The sequence below is a fragment of the Poecilia latipinna genome, unplaced genomic scaffold (genome assembly GCF_001443285.1).
Source record: "Poecilia latipinna isolate Pla-1442-1.1 unplaced genomic scaffold, P_latipinna-1.0 Scaffold77, whole genome shotgun sequence".
In the NCBI taxonomy this organism is placed as follows: Eukaryota; Metazoa; Chordata; class Actinopteri; order Cyprinodontiformes; family Poeciliidae; genus Poecilia; species Poecilia latipinna.
The window spans coordinates 474,252-484,488 of record NW_015112693.1 but is presented as its reverse complement, the minus strand read 5'-3'; the positions used below and the strand labels follow the sequence as shown (position 1 = coordinate 484,488).

Sequence of the window (10,237 nt, the reverse complement as noted above, 5' to 3'; positions counted from 1 at the left end):
GGCATTTTTTCAATTGGGCCCCCCGAAAAGGGGGGGGGCTTTGTTTTTTTTTTTTTTTTTTTTTTTTTGCAGGTTATCTGTCTCATTCTAAACTGTCATGACAGAGTGACACAGTTTTAACAAATATATATATAAAAAACATTATTATAAATATTACATACAAGGTTGGGATACTCCCTGACCTTTCCCTTGGTCTTCATACTTCTAGCTAACTGAGGAGATTCAGTGGTGGACAACTAACTAAAATGTTAGTTGCATTAACCTTACAGCATTAATAATAAATGTTAACGCCGCAAACAGTAAAGAACTAGAACAACGGGGTATTTAGCAGAAGCTAAGGTGCTAACTTAATTTCAAATTACATCTGCCCTTAAAAGACCGCAACCCTGGAGTGCTAATTTAATTTTAATGTCATTTACATGATCTATAATGTTCTTAGATATTGTATTTATGTTTACATTTTGTTTTCTGCTGTCTTGTATTGTTGCTGTATGTTTCTTGTTTGACAAAAACGTATGTGAAGAGAGGAAACGGAATAGCTCCGTCGGAACCTCTTTCAAAATAGAAGCACTACTATAAGTGGTATCAAATTTTATTCAACTGAAAGTTTACAAAGCAGCCAAGAAAATTAGGGCTTTAGAATTCATGTGGAAATATTTGTTTAGGGGAAGCTAAATGTGAAGCTAAATGTTTTCAAAATCAGCAAAAGTGCTAAACAAAAAACTTGTCATTTGCACAAAGTTGGTTACGTGGAAATGTGGAAGGGGAAAAGAGGGAATGATGAAAATCCAAAAACTTAAATAAAAGTACTTAGAATGTACTAGAAGTGGTAAAAAGTTTTAATATTAATTGTTGTTCCTCAGCTGAATAATGAAAACAGTCTCCCACAGTGTCTGGAGATGTGGGTGTAGAGGTATAACAGACTAAGATGTTCTAACCGAAAAACCTTTGGTAAAACATTTCCTACGAAATGTCTTGTATGCAAATCTCATCACAACATGTCCTCTACAGGAAAGCACTCCCACATTTCAGAAAGTCGGCTCTTTTCTCTTAACTTCACAACATGTAATAAATCCTTTTCCTTTCAGAAGAGCAAAACACTGAGAGGAGACGAGAAGTTAAAGGTCTGCTTTTTATCCCTCAAGTTATTTCCTCCCACCTGCAGCGAAAGAGTGTTGGACGACTTTTTTTCTTCTTCTGAGTACAGATTTTACACACACACACCAACCGCAGATAAGATTAATAAGACAGAAAGTCATTTCTGAACTTCTGGAAGATCGCTAATGAGAATTGTTTTGATAACAAAAAGGTGTTAGATGTCTTTTCTCCGTTTGAATCTACTTCTGAACTTCAAACGTCCCCTAACGCAGTAGCGTTCTAACATTTTGGGCCAAAATGGGGAAGTCAGAATTTTTTAGTTTTCTAAAACTCAGAAAAAAAATTCCAGCATTTGATTTTACACTGCTCAACAATAAGCTAAGCATGCAGTAACTTAAATTAAATAATTAAATAACTCAGTTTTCATAGAAAATGAAAGCTTAAGTCACTGTAGATGCAAAACGTAAAGAGTTTTTCAAATTAATAAAAGAAAGAGTTTGCAGATTAATTCCTTTGGGTTCAAAAGAACTTGAACACAAAAAAAACAAAAAATAAAGAAAAAGATTCTGCATATTTTCAGGGTTTGTGTCGGTGTCTCTTTAAAAATGCCTGCTGTATCAAGCGAGGTTTAATTAAATAATTAATAAAAGCAGATTTGTCCTCTCAGTCTGTTGATATTTACTACAAAATTTAAGAGAAAGGAGAAAACATGGTTGGTAAAAGTCAAATACTTCGTGTTGTGCTTAATATTTTCCATTGTAGAAAACTTTAATATATAAGCAATAACTTTGCTTTAATTAAAAATGAAAAGTCTCCCCTGCCTCTACCATTTGTTGTGGCAGGCCACACAGAATCATTAGTTCTGCTTGTGTTTCTCTGATAGAAAGTAATCCCTCTTTCAAAACTGACAACAATAAGTAATAAATCATCTTTTTTTTAGAAGAAGAAGAAGAATATAAACATGAGCGGAGATGAGAAACATTTAGCATCTTACCTGTCTGCGAATCAGCTCAGCGTCTTCTTCAAGTTTCTCAATTTATTTCCTCCCACCTGCTGCGAAACAACGTCAGAGAAGGGGTTTTTTTTCAGTATGAATCTCACTGAGAATCGCAGATAAACTGATAACACAGAAACTAACGTCTGAACTAGTGGCAGATCAGTACTGAGAAGTGCTGCCTCATGAACAAAAGGCGTGTTTTCTCAATTTAAGTCGATTCTTTCTGCATTTCAAATAACATCCTCTAATGGTAAGAAATCTATTTTCGAGAGAAGTGTTTTGCTCTTTGTCTCTTCCTGTGATGAGCAGGGATTTTCTAGAATAACACCTGCTGTGGATCTTACAGAGCCCCCAAGAGGGAATGGGGAAAAAAATGTCTTTTGCGTTCCCTCGCAAAAGGAAAATATTGCAGTTACAGAGAGTGGTACTCCGTAGTACCCTAGGGGGGTCCGTAGCACCTGAACACAGGAAGAAACAAGCTGTGAATGTGGTCAGTATGTGACATTCTTGATGTGAAATCTCAAATTACAAAACATGCATTAGATTTTGACACGACCCTGACCCCCTTCGCATCCTGCTTCGCACTTTTACCCGATTGCTGAGCAACAGTCAACAGTTTGAAACAATCCAACTGAACCTGGTTGCTCTCAAGCTTCTGCATCAGAATCACAGGAGCATTTGAAATGAGTCACAAACAGGACGAAAAGTAATGCATGTGTGGGTTCACGTAGGATTTGTGGTCTGCGGTTACTGCAGTCTAATGCAAAGCGACCAGGAAGCACACCAGAGCCCCCCTGCAAACGTCTCTGCACAACAACAGCAACAGGAGCAACAGCTGGAGACGATTCTCAGTCAGTGCTAATGCTGACATTTTTAAAAACTTTTCTTTTTAACCAGTCATAACGCAATCCCAAGAGAACATAAACGTCTTTGGCACAATATTTTTTATTCCCCGAACTAATAAATGGAACAATTAATGACTGCTTCTTTTTTTTATTATCAGTGCTATTATTCTAATTATTTCTGCAAAGCGTTGTGCGTGTTCTTTCATTTCCATGTGCAGGCGTTCTCACCTTCTCCGGTCACCTGTTTGTGCGGTTTAATAAAAGGTCAGAGTGTTTTTATAAAAACCAGAACATGTTCCATTATTTTTGACAGGTGCACATCCTGCTCAACAACACCTCCACCCCTGTAAGCAATTTTAATCTGATTAGACGGTGGGACTTTTTTAGAAGTCATATAGTTTACCGAAAAGAGGCAAAAAAAATTTAAAAAAGTGAAGGGTGTATTTTTTGTTTTGGTGTGTTATCAGTAACAAGAAAAGAAGAAGTAGATATTTTAGTAATATGTAATGGTTATTCTGGAAAGAAACTGCACTTTTCTCTTTTAGTCAGATTTTCTGATCAGGTTGGTGACCTACAGCTACCACCAATAACCTTTACCTTATCTAACGGCTATTTGCTTTTGTGCAAAAATATCCCAAGTCAAAATGATTCTTTATAATTTACTTTGCTTCTTTCAGACCTATTTTATTTTTCCAGTTTGGAACAGAAAGATTATTTGGAACACTGACGGTATATTGAACTAACCAGTTCATTTCCTTCCTACTCAGTTCTGCTTGATTCTCATCTCCCTTAACTTCTTTGTCTGGGATTTCTCCCTCTTGATTCTCATCTCCCTTAACTTCTTTGTCTGGGATTTCTCCCATTGACCTGGATTCCTCCAGTAGAATTTCTATCAGCAAACAGAAGGAGAAGTTGTGAACGATGACATCGATTTTCCGCGCCGTTTCAGAATCGTAGTCTGCCCGTATTTTTAGCAATGGTAGTGGAGGAAGTGAACGAAGTCGTTCAGTCCATGTTGGCCACTCTTACAAATATTGAATTAGCATGAGCATCTGCATCACAGCATCCAACTGGCACATTATATAAGTCACAGCCAAATGTTAGCGACTGGGTAAAGTTCAAAACTTCAACAGAGTCCATGCCACCAGGAAGCAAACGTTTATCAACTTCATGCGAGAGCCTTCGCATGAAGTGAAGCGTAGAACAAGGACCTGGTGTTTACCAGGCTAAAAATGTCACTAACCCGTTTACATTACTAGACCATAACATAGTAGTCCACAGTTGAATAATGGGATTTCCTTTGGTTTATATTAGTGTCAGAATGCAGATAAATTATCAACCATTTACTGCTGAGGTAGAGTAAAAAGTAACCATCTAAGAAATTACTCAAGTAAGGGTATAAAAAGGATTTGGTAAAACAGGCAACTTAAAAAAAAAAGAAGTTAAATGGCATCATCAGATGGACCAAAATGTAAAGCTTTTTGGAAATTTAGGTATTTTAAAGACCAAAATGAAAATAATTCTTATAGGTAAGATGATTACAAAATAACAAAATCAGGCAAACGTGAACATTTTTTTTCCCAAGTCATTTTTTTAGTTAAAACAACCTTATTCTTCATTCTGTAAAGTTAGTCAACGTGGGCAGAGTATCCAGAAATGTTACTCTCAAGTAAGAGTAGCAAAACTTCATGATAAAATGACTTAAGTCAAAGAAAAAAGTACAGCATAGTAGAAATAAGAGTATTTCTGAAGTTGCTAAAGTAATGTTGCTACATAACTCTGCTGCTGAGACACTGAGTCTTATTAGAACTCAGGCCTGGATGGACGGACGGACAGATGGACGGACAGAGACGCACTATCTCCTGACTGAGATTGAAAATCTGCAAACATTTTCAACATTGTACCTTTCATGCTGAAAATGCCCAAACACCACACACCATACCCAAAGCGTCGCGTCCACATCAGTTATGCTTCTGCACATCAAGCTTTAAAGCCACAGAACGAGATTCAGAGCAGCCTAGTTTTGTACAATGATTCACATTTGGAAATTTGAGTGACTCACTTCAGCTAACCTTTAAACCCATGTACAAAACAGCAGCAACATGTTTGGAAACAACATTTTTAATAGTATAATCAGATTAAAACAGTCTTATCTCACTTGTTAGGGCTCTACTTAAACTGTGCCTATAGCTTTAAAAAAATCTACATTTATGTTCTGTTTCTGTCTTCCTCTGACATTTGGACTTCCCCTGATCAGGTCCAACAGAAAACTGAAAACGCAGACACTCTTTTTTTCACTCTGTTTTTATAGAGACCTAAGCAAGAAAACAACCACAAACTACAGAAAGTAGAGAAAAAACCCACTTCCTAACCTCTTTTTCTTCCCAGAAATCAACTTTTGTTTTCTGACAAGAAATAAACAAATAAGAAACCCATTTGGTCATGTCCTGATCTATAACTTTTTATTGACTGGTAACTTGTAATAAGACTGAAATCTAACAGAGAAAGTGCAGGGTTTTGTTTTTTTATTGTCAACTGAGGCATTTAAAGAAGGAATACTGTGCAAATCTCTCATCTGGCTGAACTATAGGTGGAGGCATGTCCTTTTATTTACTGATAAATTTCACTGTTTTTGTATTCTTGGAAAAGTAGATTCTATGAAGGTGATTGGTATTTTGCACTAAAGTTGTACAGTGTAAGAAGAAAGGTTGAGTGTTTGAGCACAAAATAGGCCAAGTGAGTGGCCTATTTTGGTGGTGTTGCAAAAAACAGTGAACCAGTTCACCTCTTATGAAACGCAGTGGCTCTCAAAAGTGAACATACCTCTGAAACTCCAGGTCTAAAGAACTAGAGAACATTATAAATCACTCCCAAACTCTCCTTCCCTTAATAACTGTACGGTTTAGCAGTAAAACAATGTAGAAGGCTACCCTTCTACATTAGGGTGTAGAAGAACACCCTAATGTTCTTCTTTTTTGAAGAACATTAGGGTGTTTTCACACCTGATAATTTGATTAAAGGGACTAAGCAGGACTGGTGTGAATGAACCCATTGGGGCGTATTCTCACCGCCAGGCTGTCACACCAGCCCTCGTTTGTGGAAGTGTGACTACGCAATCGAACTCTGGTCCTCCTAACACCGTAGGTCTCCGTCGGTTGAAGTGAACTCTGGTGGCGACGCAAGCAGACCAGAGACCGCTCCAAAAGGAGGAAGCAGACTAAGGCGCACAGCATTCTGGGTAACTACAACCAAAACAAATGTGAGAGCAGGTGAAATGGCTCGCAGTCTTTCAGCAAAGACAGAGGAGAAATCCTGCAACCGCTAAAATCTGACACCATTACATTTTTGTTCACATTTTGCGAAGAAGGAGGTTGCACTTTATGTCTTCTTCAGAGGCTTGCGTATCATTTTCAGCAGTGGTTCTCGGTGCAGCGCCACCACAGGCAAGAGGGGGAACAGGTTTCTCAGAGGGTTTAGTTCATTTGACAAAGTACTGTGCGAATGCGAACCATACCAGCTGAAAATGTAACAAATTTTGCTATTTTGGTCCCCAATCAAACTGAGCCTACCGGACTGTCCGGTGTGAAAACAGCCTTAGTTTTAGTTCCAGCCTTCAGTCTTCTGGGGTAAAAGCCTCACATTACTTACAGACAATCTGATAATACTAAAGTTAGGTCCAGTTGTCCTATAATTATCTTGGCATTTACATCGTTTAACTTTTGCTCTGGTCCACAGAGAGGTTACGATGGGTAATGTGACCACATTGAACAAGGTATCAGTCAGGAGAAGGGTATAAAATAAGTTCACAAGATTATATATACATTACGGAAGAGTTAATACAGTTATCCAATATTTATAGAAAATATAGAAACGATACAATTACTGAAACTGAACTTTTCCGGTGAGTTATCTCAATATTTTGGGATTTTATAAATAAAAACAATATCAGGATATTTGAAAATTATAACATTTTAGTTGTTTCTTTGGGAACAACATGATGCTGTTGGACAGGGAACGTATTAAACCTACTATTAAATCAGTTCATACACGTTGGTGTATATGACTACTTATTAATGAACTGTAATTAGTAAAAATTACAGTTCTTGAATTAGTAAAAAAAACATATATATTTTTTAGAGAACAGGGCACCAAAGCTGGATCCAGCCCAGAGCCCCGCATCATTGCAAATCCGGCTCTGGTCTCATCAAAAACCTGGCATTTCAACAAAGCTGAGTTCACTTTTAAATCAGTCACATTTTATCTAGTTTCCTCAGCCAGGACTTTACAAAGACTTTGTTACCTCTATTTCTGGTTGTACATGACAATTTATGGCTTTTTTTCATAACTGAGTGAAAGTGGGTGGATGGAAGCTGGCTCAACAGCAGGATGTGACATGTGGGAGTGAGCAATGTAAACCCCGGCAGCGGCGGCAGCAGCACCAGACAACGTGCCACAACTCAGTGGAAGAAAGGTGTGGGCTTGTTGCTGGATTTAAAACGATCTCTCACTAGTTCTCGTCCAATGAGAATTTGAATCCCCTAACTGTACCAGTAATAAAAAAACAACAACACCTGGTCGTGTCACCACCTTGAGCAGATGACCTTTGGATACTCTGAGACGTTTGGCTGTCTTATACCCACCTCCTCGTTTGTTAGCGTCATTTCTCTATCTTGTTGCACTTTCCACATGTTTCCTGCATTTACCACGCATTTCAAATAGACAAAAACTTTCCCTTTTCTCTTTTAATTTTTAATTTTACTATAAAAATACAGTCAAAGGGTAAGAATTAAATGTTTGTGAGCGTTTACCATGACTGAAATCTTTGTTTTAAAAACCTCACATGGTTTACCCCATGTGTGGCTTAAATGGAGATGTTTCATCAGCACATTAAAATACTTTTTTATTTAACAAACTTCAAGAGAGACACACAACAAAAGCTAAAGAAAAAGGCTTTCACGATTGCTTAAAGTTGTCAAGCTGTTATCACAATATGACAGCTTTATCTCACTTAGCCGAAAAAGACATCAATGAAACCCGCTTTGTTGTTTTCTCCGAACACACGATTTTATCGTCATCTGCTTCAGGATATTAAGAGTGAGGTGACATAACTTCTCGCCAGAATCATTCAAGACTGTAGTGAAAAAACGATGGCTTAAAATCAATACCTGTTCACCAAAATCAGTCAGGAAAGCAGCCTACCTTCGCAGCGCTGTTCAGTAGAGTTCTGAGCTTTTCTGATTACTTCGTACCTCCTGAACTCAAAGTGACTAGTCTGTAGTTTTCATGTTTCTCGTTTTCCCTCTCTAAAGTGACGACGGGGAAACGTACGTGAAGCTGACAACAAAGCTGTGGCTTGACTGCGGCGTGTGGTTACGTTGATAGTAACTGTGTGATCTGCAATACGAAACGTCAGGGTGAAAACCCCAAGTCTTTTTTTGCTCTTTTTTTTTCCGTTTCCTTTTTCACAGCACTTTATCTCTAAGCTGAAGGAAGGAGAACCTGCCTTTCTGGAAACTGCTGCGTTTTGCTTACCATGTGACAATTTACGCAGTTTTCTTTTTTCTTCTTCCCTCAAACCAAGAATTAGATGCTCTTAAAAGATAGTCATCAAACTCTCATGAGGACCTGTCTCCTGCTTTCTAGTATTACATTTTAAAGAACATTTTTTTAATTTTCTCCCCCATTTTGTCTTGAGTTAGATCAGTGTCATAATATAGTTTAACCCTTTATCAAATTTACATTAGCCACTGTGTTTATGTAAATACACATTAGTCTTCAAGATCATTCAGAGGTTTTTACACAATTTCAGAAGAAACTCTATAATTTTGTAATCAGACTAATCCATATTTCGCAGTCACCAGTCACTGCGTTTCCAATGCAAAAGCACGCAAAACGATGTCGATATCCCCCTGATGTTGACAAAACACCATTTTGAAATTGTGATGTTTCCATTACGTAAGAAATGCAATTCAAATGATGTGTGTTCAGTAGCTGTGTTTTCATTGACCATATAATTGCGCAATTGGACTTTTCGTAAATTAAAAAACCCCTTGGTTTTCAACGAAAGGTTTTGGCGCTAGCATGACCAGGCACGGAGCCCAAGGGGGGGCGGCCCGGGCTCGGATGGGTGCCCATGGGGGCCCGGGTCTGGAGGAATGGTTTCAAGTCACTTTAATGTGTGATTATAGAAGGAGAAAGTGCGCCCTTGCCTGTTCAGAAAGGTGTATTGTTGAGAAAATAAATTTAAAATAAGCTAGTTTTAAAACTTAACATGTCTTGATTCAAATACCCTAATTGTGGTTTTGAAATTAGTAATGTATTCTGGCCTATTGACCTTTAGGTTACCTGTAGTTACAGTAGATGGTTTGCTAGGATCGTTTGAACTGCCTTTTGTCTGTGTGGGAAACAATACAGTAGAAGTTGTAGCTTTTCACACTCATCTGTGAAAGGCCGTAAACACGGCAGGGGTTTCTAGCTTGATAGAGGGTCAGAGATAGCTCCTGGTTGGATGAGCAAAGATACGCCTTGTTTGAATAAATTAAATACAAGAGGATAAAACTTTCTACACAGAAGTAACAAATCAGATTTGCTCTTGCAACTCTCCAAAGATGTCTTTGCACGTCTTTGCTTTTCTTTCTTTCTTTCTTTTCCATTTATGTCAGGTAAATGAATGTATGTCTCCGTTGTTCTGCAGTTTCTGGTGTAAGTTTATTCATTGTCTTATATTGGATTAAACTCTGTAATTCTGTGACGTCAACACACATTGTTGTTTTCCTTGTGGCTACACGTGGCCTGCCGAGAGGACCTGGGATCCAAGAGGAAGAGGGAGCCAAACTTTTTCCAAAGTTAACTAATTTAGATATCTCTTCCTTAACAGTATGTAATGTTAAAGATACTTTCCCTCAATGGAATATATAGTAGTCAGTCCCAGTGATTCTTTCACTCACGGTTTAGCCAATGTGCTTCCTGGGTAAAAATCAAACGACAAACGCAGCCCCAGCCCGACGCTGACTTGTTCCAGCGTCGGGTCGGGCATGACGTGGGCTTATTGTTGGTGTCAAAATTGGTTTAATTTGCAAAACTGTAATGGAAACTTTTTTTTCCGCATCCCACAAATCACATGATCATCAATCGGTTGTTGACACTTGCGTAAACCCAGTGGCGCAACTACACATTATTCAGGTGGATGCGAAAACATAAATCGCCACCTCGTCCTAGTGCCAAAACCTTTTAGGGAGAAATGAGAGTTATTTTGTAATTGGCATGTTACCATTAAGTGAATTTAATTTTGAAACGT

The 10,237-nt window shown here is 38.1% G+C and overlaps 1 protein-coding gene across 2 annotated transcripts in view; it reads right to left on the bottom strand.

The window, feature by feature from the left end:
* The window catches only part of LOC106936838 (interleukin-2 receptor subunit beta-like), a 30,711-nt gene that overhangs the window by 13,177 nt on the left and 7,297 nt on the right, over window positions 1-10,237 (bottom strand). Inside the window, exons 1-2 of one of the 2 annotated variants that reach the window (XM_015018065.1) lie at window positions 8,140-9,144; window positions 2,093-2,151 (exon numbers count right to left, since the gene is read on the bottom strand). The gene's annotated coding sequence lies outside the window, so the exon portion shown is untranslated. Of the gene's footprint in view, window positions 1-2,092; window positions 2,152-8,139; window positions 9,145-10,237 lie in introns of those variants that run through there. The other variant, XM_015018074.1, reaches the window with a different exon arrangement.